At 45.6% G+C, this 18,754-nt stretch overlaps 1 protein-coding gene across 1 annotated transcript in view; it reads left to right on the top strand.

Annotated features, from left to right (window-relative positions):
* The window catches only part of PIK3C2A (phosphatidylinositol-4-phosphate 3-kinase catalytic subunit type 2 alpha), an 852,450-nt gene that overhangs the window by 434,730 nt on the left and 398,966 nt on the right, over positions 1 to 18,754 (top strand).

Below are 18,754 nucleotides of genomic sequence, written 5' to 3'. Positions count from 1 at the left end.
TCATTCCATCTACGGTTTGATATTGAATACATTTGTTTAAAAGTTTGAAAATGTTGCCGAGACCATCATATGTGTGGGTCTGTTTGTATCCATATCATCTGTGAAAGTACCGAGTCCCTGAATCCACTCTGTTTTTTATTTGGCCTTCCATTACTTCGGTTTAGGAATTATCAACTCCCAGTAATCACAAGTTGTCTGCATTTTCGAGCCCTGCTCTGAGCACCGTTTCAAACAAGTGATCAAGAAAGTAATTTGATGTTCAGAATAAACATGGTGACTTATGGGGATTATTTTACAGTTATGGCCTGGGTATATTTGCACGTCTTCGTGATTGCCTTTTTCCAGATATATTCATGAAAACAAAATGCTGTTTAAATTCTGTTCAGGATGCCTTCAAAAGTGTGTGATCGGAGATAGGCACCCTTTGTGTTTTTTGGTCTGCGATCGGTGCTTAAGATATGCAGAATTTGAAATGGCTACGAGGCAAAAAAATTCTAAAGGAAAGCGTTATTTAAAAGAACACAGCTGCTTGCTAATGCTCAACCTTGCACACTTTGGGACGTTTGCCATGCTTAAATTTATCACTAACTCCAGAATACATTGCTGCTTTGCCATTGCAGTTGGTCTTAAAATATGAGCGTCATCTGTGTTCCATGAACACTATATTGAAGTTAAAACAAAAATCGCATAGCAACCACATCACCTTTATTCTCTGGTGCTAAAAGGGATTGTAAAACTAATACTAATTCCCCACCTGAGGATTATCTTGTGACTTTTATTTGCCAACGCTCCATGATTATATTATGGAGTATATGCAGTCATATATGGTCCTGGTTTGAACTAAGTCTATTGCTTCATCAACCCCGTGCCATTGTCAGAGAAGAGAAAACATTTTGTCGCACAGAAGGGCACATACTTTGCAGACAGATAACTCCGTGTGTGTGTGAAAGAGTGCTTAGTAAATAAATAGTTTGTAGCATGTGCTGCTGTAGATCACATGCTGTGCACTCTCATGTTACATAGTGTTGGGCTCAGACATGGCAAGTTGTTTTTCCCCCGAAACTCACAATGCACCAAGAGACAGATTCCACTCAGTTTTTTTAAGCATCAGGTTCAGACATGTTTTCACTGTTTCTTTATGCTGTGTGGCATGAAAAAAACATCATCAGAGGACCTGGGACACTGATATCTGAAGACATGGAAGTTACTTGTTTGAGCAACAACTTTTTGCTGCCGACCACAGTGAAAGTTCTATGAGAATTACTTGGTTGGGTAGTGGTTATGGGGAATATGTAATTTAAACTGTGTGAGTAGTGGGTATGAGAATACAACATTTACATTATGCCTCTCATGCAATTTAAAATTCCTGTGGTCAAACTAGCATGTGGTTTGTAATCTCTGCCTCCGGAGGGACCTCGGTGATAGCAAGTACTCTACATGTAAATTGAAACAAGACTCCAGCGAAACAGAAGTTTAGCACATCGCTGCACTAGGCAGTGCCAAGAGTTTGAGTTACCATCTCTGCAGTCACCGAGAAATTCAAATAAGTTGACTATGATGTTGAAAAGGAGGGGGCCCTCCAGTAGCCCATTGATCCCATGTGTAGGAAGGTGGCTCTGTATATACTATCTCAAAGTGAGAGATAGTGTGCACAGAGTCCAAGGATTCCCCTTAGAGGTTGATAGTGGCAAAATTAGATAATTCTAATGCTCTATTTTGTAGTAGTGTGGTCGAGCAGTAGGCTTATCAGAGGGTAGTGTTTAGCATTTGTTGTACACACACAGGCGATAAATGAGGAACACACACTCAAAGACTTAACTCCAGGCCAAAAGGTTTTTGTATGGAAAAATATATTTTCTTAATTTATTTTAGAACCACAAGATTCAAACTTGAGGTAAGTACATAAAATGCAAGGTAATTCACACAGGTAATTATAGAACTTTGATTTAAAACAGTAGCACAACCAGTTTTGGTAAAAATGACAATAAGCTATTTTAAAAATAGACACTGCAAAAATCAACTGTTCCTTGGGGAGGTAAGTTTCTGTTAGTTTTTCATGTAAGTAAAGCACTTACACAGTAAGTCTCCTAGGCATAGGCAGCCCACTGTTGGGGGTTTAAGGCAACCCCAAAGCCACAGCACCTGCAACCCAGGGCCGGTCAGGTTCAGAGGTCAAAGGAGGGCCCAAAACACATAGGAGTCTATGGAGAACAGGGGTGCTCCGGTTCCAGTCTGCTATCAGGTAAGTACCTGCGTCTTCGGGGAGCAGACCAGGGGGATTTTGTAGAGCATTGAGCGGGGGGACACACAGACAAGCACTCAAAACACACCCTCAGTGGCACAAAGGGTGGCCGGGTGCAGTGTGCAAAGTAGATGTCTAGTTTGCCATTGAAAACAATGGAGGGACCCGGGCTTCACTCTGGCAATGCAGGCAGGGCACAGGGGGGATTCTCGGGCCAGCCACCGACTGGGCTAGGATGAGGGCCACCTGCTGCACACTCCTTCACTGGTAGGTGGTTTTTCTCGGTCCTGCGTGCTGCGGGTGCAGTGCTTGGTCCAGGCGTCTGGTTCCTTTGTTACCAGGCAGTCTCTGTCAGGGGGAGCCACTGGATCCTCTATGCAGGCATCGCAGTGGGGGTGCAGGAAGGTCGACTCAGGGTGTCCACGTCGTTGGAGTCACCCAGTGCAGGCTTTGTTCCTGGCCACAGAGTGACAAAGGCACTCACCTCATGTGGCCAGAAACTCGTCTGGTTGTGGCAGGCTGGGAGGGACTGGTCAGCCTAACACTAGGAGTCGGACTGGCATGCATGGGGGCATCTCTAAGATGTCCTTTGTGTGCATTTTTCAATAAATCCCACACTGGCATCAGTGTGGATTTATTGTGCTGAGAAGTTGATCACTATTGCTACGGTGGATGAGACCTTTAAGAATATTAGCTTCTCTCAGACTGAAATAAGAGTTATTGCAACCAGAAAGGTATGTGTGTTGATCTCCATTATAGACCCTTTGATTCATGGGAGTAGTGGTTAACTCCTTATCAGAAAGGATGCTGTCCTTTCCCAGCATGATTACGTAGTTCAAGATGTTGGTGTATCATACAAGGGTGATGCTCTAGATCTTGTTGGGCATAATAGCCTCCTGTCTTTAGCGGATGCACTGGGTGAGTCAGGAATGCATCTCCTGCAGAAACTATCTTGAGACACAATGGATTCATCTACATAGAGGTTGTTTGGAAGGTTTGTTAATGAGAGACCGTACACACTGTGTTGGGGTAGGTACTGACATTTAGAAGTCAGAAAGAGAATGAGGAAACAGAGGGAAAGCTAAATAGGTAGTTGCTAAATCAAAAAGTAGACATTAGGTTTGCCTGACTTTGTGTATATTTGCTCATCATGTATGTTCTTGATTTGATTATTGAAAATGGAGAGCACGTTTTCAAACTATGCATCAGAGAGAAGAAGATATGATTTAGAGGCATAAATCATTAAAGATTTTAAAACACAGGTTCTGAGCAGAACATCTTATGTTTTCTGGGTGCCTTTGTTTTTAAGATATCTCATTTAGCTATCTAAGTGATGTAATAATAGTGACAACCTTGTTGTCTTAGAACTGAAATATTTGTTTGATTTATGAGAGGGTTACCTACTAGCTTTAAATGCGCACATGTATCAAGAGCCAGAATCATTTATCGTCTAAAGAAGTTGTACAAGTCAATGGTTGACTAAGCATCTGAACGTGCAGAAACATTACATTACTTAGTTATAGAAACCATTTTCTAGGCAACACTTTAGTTAATTTGTTATTGACAGATCTAAAGGATGGTGGTCATAGAAAAAAGTGAATTAGAAGGGGATCTCACCACTGAGCTGGTAGGAATCGCTTCAGTACCCTTGGTTTGAGTGCTAAAAAGTGTGGAGTGTGGCCTCTGATATTTGCTGCAACTTTCTTACCTACTCCAGAACTTGATAGTCATCCAAGTAACAGTTCACATTTATCAAATTAGCCACATTTTTACTCAGACTGAGAGTGAATCTTTATAGCGCTGAGCAAGTCCACCCCTCTGGTTGAGGGTCAATTTAAAGAACAGATTTTAAAGCAGTTTGAGACTAGGACTAGTAAGACTGGGGTGTTATTTGTCACCTGTGTCCATGATAAAATGATGAGTAGCTGAATTGTAATTATTCAGAGAGATTGTTATTTACCATTGCCAAGCCAGTGTTAAATAATTCTGCCCAAAGAAAACAAGACAGGTGGCAGATGGGGGTTTCAAACCTATTGCCTGGGGTGCATTTTGGTGGAAATGTGTCATCAGCAGTGCTCTGCAGATGGGTGAAATTCAGTGGAATCCTTCCTGTGAAAGACATTATCCAGGTCCCTCAGAGACCAATAGCCACCACCTGGATGAGTGTACCACATAGATTTCAGCTGGCATTGAAGGTCTTGGCTTCTACTTAGTTTAGAAGAGTACAAACAGTAATATCTTTCGGCCTGGGGCTGTTATTAGAAGAGCTTTGAACCAATAGAAACCTACCATTATGGTTTCATTGCCACTTTACAAAGGGAACCCCGATGCGTGAATCAGCACACCATCTTTAAAATAGAGAGCTGGGGATTAATAGTATGCTATGTAGCCCTTTCTGTATGGTGATGCCCTGACAGCTTTGAATATTGTCCTGCAAAATAAGCTGTTGGAACATAGTTGAGTAGTGCCAATAGCTTACCAGAATTGAAGGCAAAGAGTCAGGAAGTTTAAGCTTGGAATAATTTAATTTCCCACTTTTGAAATGCATCACAGGATTAACCTCTTATTTTCCCGGTGAGGTTATAAGGCACCTGTGAGGAAATGAGGTGTGTTACATTGTATGGGTGTGCAAACTCGCTGTGTAATGCAGTTGCTACCCCCCTTTAAGGACCAGTAGGTTTCATCCATTAAACCCTTTAACTCCGGATGGCTAGGTCTCTGAGCTTCAAGGCTTACCAAAGGATCAAGTGTAAATCATTTAAACAGCACCAAAACATTTGAAGAAGAAATGTACAGGACACTTGAAATCCAATACCAATTTATACAAAAAAGACTGTATTTTTAGACACCACAATAAAAAAAGATCCACTGGAGGGTTTCGGAAAAATAGATTTTTTTCGAGATACAGTAAATGTGCACTTCTTATTCAGCTGTGAACAAGTATTGCAGATTCAACTAATTTGACACTTAGAAAATGCACCTTCTAAACAGGTCACCAGTGTCAGATCTCCTTCCCTAAAAGTGCACAGTTGTTTTTCCCAATTGGCAAACCTTTAGTTGCCATTGTAAGTCCCTAGTAAATTACACTCCTGGTACCTACGGCATGGGCTGCTAAAAGAAGACTCCTGAGGGCTGCAGCATGAATTGTGCCACCCTCAGGGACCCTCTCACTAAGTGCACACTGTGCTCCTTTCGTAGGTTGCGTGTCTTAGTCTAGACCTAAAATATAAATACGATATGGCCCACAGCCTGCTAACCAGGACCCCAATGCAAGTGTTCCTTCCCTAAAACAAGACACCTGGTCACTTGATCGTCAAGTGACCAGGCCCTTCAGCCCCCTACAAGTCCCTAGTAAATGGTACCCCTGGTACCTAGGGCATGGGTACTGAAGAGGCACCTCAGAGCTGCAGCACAACTTATGCCACTCTTAGTGACTCAGCACCAACTTTATGCAGACTGCCATTGCAGGTGGAATGCCAAGGTGCTCCCAAATTTGAAAACGCAACCTAACATTGTATGCAATATATGTAATAAATGTATGTAGGCAGACCTTCCAGCCCTAAAGGCAGGGTGCATTATATTACATGTGAGGGCATACCTGTGTTAGTAGATATGCCCCTGCTATGTCTTTGTCGAATCTCAGATATAGTAAGTGAATAGTGCAACCATTTTAAGTGCATGTGCTGGACACTGGTCATTACAAGTTCCCCAGCTACATGGTGGCTTCACTGACAATAGGTATGTTTGGTATCAAACATCTAGTATTAATAAACCCTCACTAAATCCAGTGATGGATTTATTAATTAATGCACTCAGAGGGCACCTTAGAGGTGCCCCCTTGAATCCCTCCAACTCCTAGAGTGGGCACTGACTGGTCAGAACCAGTGCAGCCACATTAAACAGAGTTCTGGCCTCCTGGGGTGAGAGCCAATGCTTTCGAGGGCTCCGAACAAAGGCCTGCTCTAGGCAGAAGTGTGGACTACTCTCCCAGGCAGGATGGACATTCCAGGGTGGGGAGTTTTAAAGGCCTTGCCAACTGTGAAGTGCGACCCAGGCCTTCCCAAATGGTGGAAGAGACCCCCAGTTCCTGACCCCAATTTTGGTGGCAGGACTGGTGAGAAAATTAGGTAAATTAGGAGGAGTGCCCACTCCATGCCAGTCCCAGCCCTAGGGTGGACGAGTTGAAGTGGACACTACCTTTGACATTTCTCCATCTTGTTGTGAAGGAACTAGGCCAATAGGGTTAGGGCTATGCCCAATTACCTAAAGAAGTGATCACAGGAAGGGTGTAGTCACCCTAAAGATGAGTAGCCCATTGGCTACCACCTGGCACTCCCTGCAACGCTCCTACATTCAGTTTTTAATTGGCACCCCTGAATCAGAGAATCGAATTCCTGTTGACCTAAGAAGAGCTGGACACTACAGAAGTCGCCCAGCAGAGAAGACTGAAGACATCAGTTGACTTGGCCCCAGCCCTACTGGCCAGTATTCAGCCCTCAAAGAACTAACACCCAGAAGACGACTGTCCTGCAGCCCAGTGACCTTCAAAGGCTTGGGAGAACTGCCTGCCTTCAGTAAAGAACAAGAACTTCTGTGGACAGCGGACCTGTCCAAAAGAAAACCTCTCCAAAGAAGAAGTCTGCTGGAGGAACCACAAAACTACTGCCTGGAACCACCTCTGCATCCGACGCCCCCAGCCAGAGTCCAAGTGGCCCACCAGTCCAGTGAAGGTTCCCTAGTGCTTCTGGCCCAGAATTCGTCGTGGGCTGACCCCTGCCAGACTCCACAGCAACACCTGCAGCCTGTATCTGAGGGCTCCCCTTGACCGCGATCTACCCAGTAAGCTGTTTCCGACACAAAAAGACACCTCTTCACCCGGAGACCCTGGCCATTGGGGAGCTAGACAGTTGGTGTCCCAACAACCCCTGGAATCTTAACTTCCCTGGCAGCTTTGGGTTGACTTCCCCTGGCCTCCGGCCAAAGACTGCAGCCCGTTTCTGAAAGTGATCTCCTAACGCGCTGTTTTGGCACACTGCACCTGTCCGCCCCTGTGCCGCTGAGGGTGTAAGTTTGGTGCTGCCTTCTGGCCCCCCTTGTCCTTGCTTAAACCCAAGAAGATTCACCCCTGATCCCACTTCTCCCTGGTAAGCAGCACTGCAGGGGATACCCCTATCTTCAATAAATAGCATTGGGTACCCAACGCCGTGTTGGCACGCTGCACCTGGCCGCCTCTGTGCCACTGATGGTGTAAGTTTGGTGCTGCCTTGTGGCCCCTCTGGTGCTTGCCCCAACCCCTGGAGACCAGCCTCTGACTCCGCCTGTACTTACCAGGGAGCAGTGGGTCTTCAGTCCCCCTCCTGTCTCCATTGACTAACATTGGGCACCAACTCCGACTTCAATCTTGGCACCCTGCTGCCCCCGTGCTGCTGTGGGTGCACACTTGGTACCAACCTGAACCTTGCCTGGTGCTGGCCTGAAACCCTGGAGACTGGGTTTGTAAGTGTGTACTTACCTGAGAAACTGCATTCTTGTTTTTCTTCCATAGTTTAACATTGAAGATTCTGAAAATTGCACTGTCGATTTTTGAAACAACAAAGTATTTTTAATTTAAAAACTGCTTAACCTTGAAACAAAGTTGTTGGGTTTAAAGTATACATAAAAGCATTTGTTATTTTTCTAAATTGGTTTTGGATTTATTCTTTGAGTTTGTGACTCATTTATTGCCTTTGTGAGTACAACAAATGCTTAACACGACTCCTTGATAAGCCTAGCTGCTCGCCCACACTGCCACAATAGAGCTGTATACCTACTTATTTCTACCTCTGCACATCTTTGAGAATCCACTGGCCTCTGCACCGTGAGCTTCATTTTAGTGCACTGCATAGAGAGCCAGCTTCCTATAATGGTGGTCTTCCTGTGGCTACTCCTTGGTCCATGGAGGAGGTGCGTTGGTCCTGGCCACAGTGCTGATGTCCCTTGAAATCCTCTTGGTTCTGGCATAAATCCAGTTCATATCTTTCCCCGAGTACTACCTCATCTTCCGGGTGACCAAACTGCACTCTGAAGACTCTCCCTAGGATAGCAGACCCAGGTGCAACTTTAAGCGTCAGGTGCTGGTCTCTGGTGCTGCACCGCAGCGGTTGGTGACAGTACGAAGGTTCTGGGTTTAACAACTTGCCCCAGCAGGCTTCTTCAGCAGCTGTAATCCTGTGCTGTGAACAAGAGATCAACCAACTGACTCGTGGAATCACTTGCTGTGGCCCGGTTCTGGAGACTGCTTCTTCTCAAGTAGGACACAGCAGGCACCAAGTTTAGGAGGTGCCATCCACGCAGTTGGAGCCTCTTTCCCGGTTCTAGCGTGAATCAGGGCAGTCGAGATCTGAGATTGGTGTGCCAGGGGTTCACTTTTGTGTTCAGCAAGTGCCTTCAGGTTAGAGATGGTCAGTAGCCCATATACAACTAGATTCACTCCGTCCTGAGGACCACTTCCTGGGAAGTATAGCATATGCCTATCCAAAGAAGCACTATTTGCCTGTAGGAAGCTGGCTCTGTATATACTATACCTTAATGAGGTATGGTGTGCATACAGTCCAGTGGTTCCCCAGAGGCTTAACAGAGGCTCAAGTAGATAATACTAATTGTTGGAAGCTGGCTCTGTATACACTATACCAAAATTGAGGTATGGTGTATACAGAGTCCAGGGGTTCCCCGGAGGCTTAACCAAGGCTACAGTAGATTATACTAATGGTCTCTTTTGTGGTAGTGTGGTTGAGCAGTTAGGCTTATCAAGAGGGTAATACAAAGCATTTATTGTACACACACAGTCAATAAATGAGGCACACACTCAATGACCAACTCAAGGCCAATTGTTTTTATATAGCAAAAATATATTGTTACTTTATTACTAGAACCAAAGGATCTCAGTTGCAAGTAAGTACAAGTGTAAGTATGTATCAAGCATATGTATCAAATGTACTTTGTTTGGATTTTGCAGGTAAAACAGTTTACAAGTGAGTAACACTTCAGTTTCAGAAGTTGACATTGTGCAATTTTCCATCAGTGTCAATAGAGTCCTGGGGGAGTTTTAGTACAGAAAGCAGGTAAGTACACGACTTATGATTCCAGTCTCCGGGTGTTAGGATGTCCACAAGTCAAAGTTCAAGTTGACCCCTAAAGCACACCACCAGGCACGCAGGCCGGCCGGGTGCAGAGGTCAAAGTTGGTGTCTGGTTTGCAATGGAATCCTCTGAGGACTGAGGGGACTTAGAAGAGAAGTGATTGCAGGTAAGAACCCAGGGTTTCAGGACACAGGCCTTGGGGTTTTAGGTCAGCACCGATGGGGCCACAGGTCAGCATTAAAACACACCCTCAGCAGCAAAGGGGCAGCCAGGTGCAGGGTGCAAACACAGCATCGAGTGCCCAATGCTTTTCAGTGGTGGGACCCCAGGGGGCCACAAAGATGCTGAAGGCTGGGTCCAGGGGGTCGGTTTTGGAATAGCAAAGGCTGGAGAAGGAGAAGCGCCAGCTGGACGTTGCTGGACCGTCAGTCGTATTTCCCACAGCCAGGGAGCTGAGGGTGCAGGGGTACCTTTAGGCATTGGGAATGTTCATCAGATCCGGTCGCGGTCAGGGGGAGCCTCTGTTTTTTAGGCTGCAGGCATCATTGTGGTGGCCAGGAGGGGTCAAATCAGGATGGATTCGAGGTCAGAACCTCCTGGGGACCTTTCCCCTGACTGATGGGCCATCTGGACTCGGGCCGTGGGCGTCGGTGCAGAGAGGACAGGACTCCCGGATCCAGGACGGTTCTGGAGTCCTTTTGGAGATTTTCTTATAGACCGGGCCGCTGACCTCAGGAGATCTTGGTCCTCTGCTGGGCAGGCAATCCTCTTGGGGTTTGTAGAGGTTGCTGGTCCTGCAGGATGCGTTGTTTTACTGGAGCATGATTTTTTGAAGCTGCAGACAGGCCTGTAGGGCTGGGGCCAAGTCAGTTGTTGACTGGAGTCTTCACTGCTGAAGTCAGCTTAGCAGTCCTTCTTCTTGCTTCTTTCTTCATTATTCTGAGGTCGCCAGGAATCTGGTGAGTGAGGTTCAGGGGAAGCCCCTAAATACTATATTTAGTTGCGTTACAGGGGTCAGGGACAGCTACTGCCCCCTAAGGGTGACTACACCCTTCCGGTGTCCACTCTCTTTGGGGAGGGGACACAGCCCTAACCTTATGTGTCCCTACCCTTCAAAACAAGATGGAGGATTCTGCAAGGCGGGAGGGTGGTCGCTTCAACTCTAGCCACCATAGGGGTGGTCCTAGCTGTAGTAGTTACTCCTCTTTGTTTTACCTAGTTTTCCCGCCGGACCTGCCGTCAAAAGAGGTGCCTGTTCTGGGGGCAGGCAACTCCACTAGCTGGAGTGCCCTTGAGCACTGTAACAGGAGGCTTGAGCCTTTGAGATCACCACCAAGTGTTAAAGATCCTGCAGGGGGAGGTGTGGAGCACCTCCATCCAGAGCAGGCTTTGTTTCTGACCCCAGAGAGCACAAAGGCTCTCACACAAAGGGGTCAGAACCTTGTCTGTTAGTGGCAGGTTGGCACAGACTGCACTAAAGGTAGGGTGAAATACAGGGGGCATCTCTAAGATGCCATCTGTATGCAATTTACAATAAATCCAACACTGGTATCAGTGTGGGTTTATTGTGCTGAGAAGTTTGATACCAAACTTCCAAGACGTTAGTGAAGCCATCGTGGAGCTGTGGGGTTCGTAATGACAAACTCCCAGCTCATGTATGTATGGCCACACTGCACTTACAATGTGTAAGAATGGACACTGTAGGGGCATATTGCTCATGCAGCTATGCCCTCACCTGAGGCATAGTGAATCATACTTCAAACAAAAGGAGGGGATAGGAGGATTAATGGTCCAGTGTATATCCTCCAAAGAACCTAATAATAGAATATGATACACTGTTCCAAAGGAATAGGGAGAAGGAGTAAAAGAGTCCTGATCATCAGGAGCAAGAGTCCTCACACACCATACTCGGTGTCATGCTTCATCATCGGACAGCTCCTCGTCAGACCGGCGCTGCAATGTCTGACGGGCTCCCCCCAAAGGGGGGCTCTTTGCCGGAGATCTTTTGTTTTGCCGATGATGCCGCGGAGCCAAGTATGGGTCCGTGGGGAAAGAAAACACAAGAGTAAAGGATAAAATTGGCTCAGGACCCTCACTAATTATTTTATTCTTTGATGTTGGGAAATGGCCAAGATTAAAAAATGGCAAGGGAGTGAAAGTCGAGATAATGCTCAAACACTCACACAAGACAATCGAATAAAGGAAGTCGGTAATTATCTGAAATTCCTTAATATGCGGTCGACATGTTTCGAGTCTTCGTATGGTCCCAAAAGGATCCTATGACGCTTCTTCAGGACCTATTAAATAATTGGACTTCTTCAATTGAAACCAAGGTGAAAAGAAAATATATATAGACTCCTGCAATCTATCGTTCACAGTCAAGACGTCATCAGTCACTTACTAGGATGAAACAGGACTGGCTTTTTCCTATCAGTCACCCATCTCCACTAGAGAAAGGGCTCCATGGGATCACGTAGGCCTGTTGCCCGATTCACAACAAATTTGTATATGTGTCGGTGTCCTAACGCAGCACCTACCCTCAGGCTCGGGAACGGAGATGGGTGACTGATAGGAAAAAGCCAGTCCTGTTTCATCCTAGTAAGTGACTGATGACGTCTTGACTGTGAACGATAGATTGCAGGAGTCTATATATATTTTCTTTTCACCTTGGTTTCAATTGAAGAAGTCCAATTATTTAATAGGTCCTGAAGAAGCGTCATAGGATCCTTTTGGGACCATAAGAAGACGCGAAACATGTCGACCGCATATTAAGGCATTTCGGATAATTACCGACTTCCTTTATTTGATTGTCTTGTGTGAGTGTTTGAGCATTATCTCGACTTTCACTCCCTTGACATTTTTTAATCTTGGCCATTTCCCAACATCAAAGAATAAAATAATTAGTGAGGGTCCTAAGCCAATTTTATCCTTTACTCTTGTGTTTTCTTTCCCCACGGACCCATACTTGGCTCCGCGGCATCATCGGCAAAACAAAAGATCTCCGGCAAAGAGCCCCCCTTCGGGGGGAGCCCGTCAGACATTGCAGCGCCGGTCTGACGAGGAGCTGTCCGATGATGAAGCATGACACCGAGTATGGTGTATAGTGAATCATGCCTTAAGGCCTGCTTGAGGGGTGGCTTACCTATGCCACAGGCGGTGGTTTGTGGGCATGGCACCCTGAGACATGACATAATACATGCTACCGCCCTTAGAGACCTTCCCTGGCTACACGGCCCTTGGTACCACTGGTACCTTTTACAAGGGACTTATCTGTATGCAGAGGTGGGCCAGTTGTGTAAACAATGGTACAGTTTTAGGGAAAGAACACAGGTCATGGGGCCTGGTTAGCAGGATCCCAGCACACACTGAGTCAAGTTAGCATCAGATGTCAGGCAAAAAGTGTGGGGGGGAGGGGTTACTGCAAACAAGTGGGCAGTTTCCTACACTGCCCACTGCCAACAAGGACGAACCCCTCTCTCAGCGTCCAAAGTGCCCAATCCCAACCTGAAGGTGTGGCTATCAAGGAGGCTACACCCCACCAAGGAACCGATTCAGCAACTGGTTTCCCCTTTCCTAGTCCCAGCCTGTCTAATAAGACAATGGATCAGCCTTCTCCCAAGTGTTACCCATTTGCCCTTCAGAGGCGGCTTCTCCTTTGAAGCTTACTGTTAGAAATGGGGTCTCTAATTGGCAGAGGTGTACACCCTTGTCCAAGCAGGGACCACAGTCCTAGTCAGGGTAAGTCACAACACAATCCAAATTATCCTATGCCCACCCTCTGGTAGCTTGACACTGAGCAGTCAGGCTTAACTTAGGAGGCAATGTGTAAAGTATTTGTGCAATAAATCATACAGTAACAGTGAGAACACCGCAAAAATACACCACACAGGTTTAGAAAAATGAATAATATTTATCTGCATAGAATAAGGTCAAAACGACAAAGATCCAATAAGCACAAGTTGAAATATTTATTTTAAGAGGTTTGAAAGTCTCAATCCTCAGAAATAAACAGTTGTCTCATTGTTACAGTACCTGGTATGCGTCAAAAATAACGTACGGAAACCACAGAGGAGGAGATGTGTGGTAAAATAAGGTGTTGCGTCAGAGTTTGTGTTTTTCGGTGCGCAGTCTTGGTTGCACACGATGAGACGGAACAGGCGCTGCATCGATCTGGTAGGCGATGCGTCAAATTTTCCATCACAAGGCAGGCACTGCATCGAATTCTCTGTCGGGAAGTCGGGGCTGCATCGTTCTGGTCAGCTGTGCAGCAATTTTTCAGCTCCAGTGCAGTCTTCATATTGATATCTGCTGGCGATGCATCGCTTTTCAGCGCACAAGGAATTTCTTGAAGAGATGAACACTTTGTTGGCCCTGAGACTTCAGAATCTGGAGGCAAGCTCAATCCAGGCCCTTGGAGAGCAGTTTTGGGAAGGGTAGAGTACTTCCAGCATTCAGAGGCCAGCAGGGCAACTGCAGTGCAGCAGTCCTTCTCAGCAAAGCAATCCAGATGAGTCATTTGGGCAGCCAGGCAGCTCGTCTGACAGGGTGCAGGTGTAGGTCCAGAAGTGTCTGAGTTGGTGGGATCAGAGATCCAGTTTATATTCCCCAAAGTGCCTTTGAAGTGGGGAAGACTTCAAAGAGTGTTTTTTGAAGTTCACTAGTTCCCCTTACAGCCAGGCCTGTCAGTCAGTGCCCTAGTAGTGGGGTTAGTCCTTTGTGTAAGGCCAGGCCACTAGCCTTTGAAATGCAAGTGTCAGGCCCTCCACCCTTCCAGCATTCAGTATACAGATAAGTCCAGTTGGGCTTAAGTGTCCTGTGTTTGTGCTTATCTGGGTGAAATGCACAAGGTAGCTGTCAATCAGCCCAGACAGGCTGTAAGGCACAGGTGGTTTTAAGTGCAGAAAAATGCTCACTTTCTAAACGTGGCATTTCTAAAATAGTGAAATAAAACCCAACCTCACCAACAAGCAGGATTTTCTGTTACTATTTTGGCCATACTAAATATGACCTGGTTACCACTTTCAGATCAGAATCTACCACTCAAAAAGTATATGAGGGCAGTCCTAATGCTAGTCTATGAAAGGAGCAGGCCTCACAGTTGCGGAAAACGAATTGAGGAGTTTTCCACTAACAGGACATATAAAACACCTATGTACATGCCCTATCTTTCACCTACATAGCACCCTGCCCTATAGATTACCCAGGGCCTACCTCAGGGGTGACTTATATGTAGAAAATTTAGTTTTAGGCTTGGCAAGTCTTTTAAATGCCAAGTCGAAGTGGCAGGGAAGCTGCACACACAGGACTTGCAATGGCAGGCCTGAGACATGGTTAAGGGGCTACTTATGTGGGTGGCGCAATCAGTGCCGGAGGCCCATTAGTAGCATTTAAATTACAGGCCCTAGGTACATGTAATGCACTTTACTAGGGACTTATAAGTGAATCAGATATACCAATTGGGGATGAACCAGTGTTACCATGTTTAAGGGAGAGAGCTTATGCACTTTAGCACTGGTTAGCAGTGCCAGAAAAGTGGAGGGAGGCATGCAGAAAGTTGGGTGATGACCACCGTAAGGTTGTCAGGCCTAACACTTACCTTTTGGGCCCACGTGTGGTTCCTGCAGAAGGGATGTAACACATTACTTTTGACTAGAGAATCTAGTCGGGCTCGATGTAACAAGTTGCTTTATACCTTGGAGTATCAACTTTGGTGGATATGTTCAGGAGATAGCACAGCTGGGTGGCAGTAATCGGGTGTGTGGGGTTTAGCGTGTAACCCTGTACTCGCCAATGGGGGTAACAAAGTATTTTCACTGTAACAGCAAGAGTTTTGCTTTTTTACTGTCAGAACGTGTAAAGACATGTTCTGCCTGTGAAATGTGCTTCCTTGGGGGTGACTTGTACATATTAGTCGGAGAGGCTTGGCTTTGCCACTTTTGGCAGTGGCAAGGCTGGGCTGGCAGTTGATAACAAATACTAGAGGCTTACAAGTAAATTAGCTTATGTCAATCTGATATAGGCATAAATATTTTAGGTTCAGGGTACTGAGTTATGGTTGACAGGCCTCAGTGCAGTCTGAGCAAGAAACCAGCAGCATCAGTCCAAAAACGTATGGTGGACATAGAAAAAGAGCCATTTCCTTACAGGACCGACCAGGAAACATGCCTCCATAGTTTCCCACTTACCTGCTTTATCTAGCTAACTCATCCGTCGATGGCTTGCAGATCACAAATGGCGACTACATCCTGAGGTAGCACTAGATCTCATCCAATAATGGGAAGAACCTTGGCTCAATCCGTTTGCCACCTTGGAGAACGCCTAATGTCAGCACTTCGGCATGTTGTCATTCTCAAAGTGGCTATTGCTCTGAGATACATCCTGCCTTGCCTTGAGTGGAATTCAGGACTCACGCACTTCTTTCCACCAATACCACTCCTGTGCCGCGTTCTCAAGAAGATCAGGACTGACTGTGCCCAAGTCCTCCCAGTGGCTGCAGATTGGGCAGGGAGAGTATGGTGTTCTGAATTCCTGAGCATGACCATCAGTCCTCTGATCAGGCGGCCTCTTCAGGAGTATCTCCTGTCACAGCAGCAGGACAGAGTCCAGCACCCAAACCTGCGTGCACTGGACTTTAATGCTTGGAGGTTGAGAGGCGACATTCGAGAGTTTTTTATATTCTGCCAGAGGTCTTTAATGTCATCCAGCCAGGCATCTTTCCACTAAAACTGTATATGCCTGTCATTAGGCCGGGTCTGTTACTTGGTGTTCCCCCACACCATGTAGATCCCCTTTCTGCACAGCTGTCGGAGGTGATGTTGTTTGGTTTATCGTTAGCCCTGCAAGGCTTTGATCCGGGCATTGTGAAGGGTTACCATTTGGCCATTTCAGCTTTCCTGCAATTGCTGGGTCAACCCTCCCTTTTCATGTTAAGTGGGTGACTCATTTTCCTAAAGGTTTCAATTATGTGTTCCCTCCTACCCTTTTAATGGTGTCCTAATGAGACCTCAGTTTGGCCTTCACATTTCTCATGTCCCCCTTCTTCGTGCCTCTTCTGAGCTGTTCCCTGCGGCTCCCTCTGCTTCTCAAAAAAACTTTCTCAAACCCACTCATCTTCAACCTCATTTTCTCCCAGATCTTTCGTCTTGTCAAATCAGACTGGCTCTTATTTTAGTCAACCACACGCTCATCATATTTTCTATTATCTGCAGACAACCCCACAGCCTTTAGTCCAGCCACTTGAAGAGCCTTAGGACTCTTAAACTTTCTTCAATGCTTCTCGATATTGTTCCAGACTGCAACATCCTAGTGAAATTATCCATGCCAGACATACTTGCCATAATGTGACAGGAGGCTAAATCTGACAAGCCAATCAGTGGTGCGAAAACTGCCTCGTGAACCAGCAAGGAAGAGTACTGGAATTGCACTTGAGAAAACTACCTCCACCTTAGCTGTACGGCTATGTATGAGGATATTCCCAAACCAAAAATGTGTATTTTTAATCCGGAATACTGAAAGCTGGTAGTTCAGCGATAGAACCTTTCAGGACATTAGTGAACTGCCAGCTTCCCACTTATCGCTGTCCAAAGTTACATCCTTTTTACTCTATCACAGCTGTGTCCTCTGTGCAGCTAGCATTTACCACTTTTAGCTTAATTCACCATTGTTAGGGAAGTGAAAAGTTACAGTACTAACAATCATTGACCCACCCAAAGAAACTTGCGATTGAAAGATTGCTAAAATTTGTGGACAATTCACCATTTTTATCATCACTACTTCATGTCCATTATCAATGCTTCCTTAAAAATGGAGAAGTCCCGCACTAAATCAAACTTGTCCTGCTTAACTCTGTTGATGACAAAGTCCAGCGCTGTCCCAAAGTCCTCTAAGACTGTTATCTGGCTTTTTTGTCAATCCAGGGTGCTCTAGACTGCTAAACACTAAATTCTCTCCTCACTGAAATCAGCATAACCTCCTTATCAACTTCTGTTCTGGGTTTAACCTTCTTAGCCACTTACGTTCTAGGTTCAGCTGCTTGTGAGGAAGTGACATTTAATGAACATCAGTGAATCTTAGGTCCTTCTTTCTACTGCCCTGTTGCTCTTTGACCAGGTGTGTTAGTGCTTTGGGGTATAGAAGATGATGTGGCCACACTTGCAGTCTCTCCTGGTAGGAAGGGTCTGTGCGAGAGAGTGCATTAATTGTTGCTGTTTTTAAGTTGTTTTGTGCCTTTCATATTGTTTTTTTCTTTCAATCTTTACTGACTTGATGGCCAAGTAATAAATTAGAATTTAGAATTATTTTTTGTGTGTAACTGTAGTAAGCTGTCTCTCTGTATGATGTACCAAATAGAAGTGCACTGTGCAGAGACAGTGGATCCCCAATTGTTTTGCAGAGGCCAAAGTAGATGGGACTAATGCTCTATTTTATGGTAGTGTGGGTGAGCAGTTAGGCTTATCAGAGAGTAGTACTAATCATTTTTTGTACTCAGAGGCAATAAATGAGACACACACGCAAGGAATAAATCCCAGACCAAATTAGAAAAATAACACTCTTTTTATTTATGTTTCAAACCCAAGAACTTGGTGTAGGAAGTTGGCTCTGTATGCACTATTTCAAAGTAAGGAATAGTATGCACAGAGTCCAAGGGTTCCCCTTAGAGGTAAGATAGTGGCAAAAAGAGATAATACTAATGCTCTATTTTGTGGTAGTGTGGTCGAGCAGTAGGCTTATCAAAGGAGTAGTGTTAAGCATTTGTTGTACATACACACAGGCAGTAAATGAGGAACACACACTCAGAGACAAATCCAGCCAATAGGTTTTGTTATAGAAAAATATATTTTCTTAGTTTATTTTAAGAACCACAGGTTCAAATTCTACATGTAATATCTCATTTGAAAGGTATTGCAGGTAAGTACTTTAGGAACTTTGAATAATCACAGTAGCATATATACTTTTTACATAAAACACAATAAGCTGTTTTAAAAGTGGACACTTAGTGCAATTTTCACAGTTCCTGGGGGAGGTAAAGTAATGTTAGTTTTTGCAGGTAAGTAAACCACCTACGGGGTTAAGATTGGGGTCCAAGGTAGCCCACCGTTGGGGGTTCAGAGCAACCCCAAAGTCACCACACCAGCAGCTCAGGGCAGGTCAGGTGCAGAGTTCAAAGTGGTGCCCAAAACGCATAGGCTTCAATGGAGAGAAGGGGGTGCCCCGGTTCCAGTCTGCCAGCAGGTAAGTACCCGCGTCTTCGGAGGGCAGACCAGGGGGGTTTTGTAGGTCACCGGGGGGGACACAAGTCCACACAGAAAGTACAGTGCAGTGTGCAAACAAGCGTCGGGTTCGCAATGTAAATCAATGGGAGACCACGGGGTCTCTTCAGCGGTGCAGGCAGGCA

Source organism: Pleurodeles waltl, chromosome 3_1 (assembly GCF_031143425.1).
Source record: "Pleurodeles waltl isolate 20211129_DDA chromosome 3_1, aPleWal1.hap1.20221129, whole genome shotgun sequence".
NCBI classification, from domain to species: Eukaryota; Metazoa; Chordata; class Amphibia; order Caudata; family Salamandridae; genus Pleurodeles; species Pleurodeles waltl.
The sequence above is the reverse complement of the archived record's forward strand: the minus strand, read 5'-3'. Positions and strand labels throughout refer to the sequence as shown.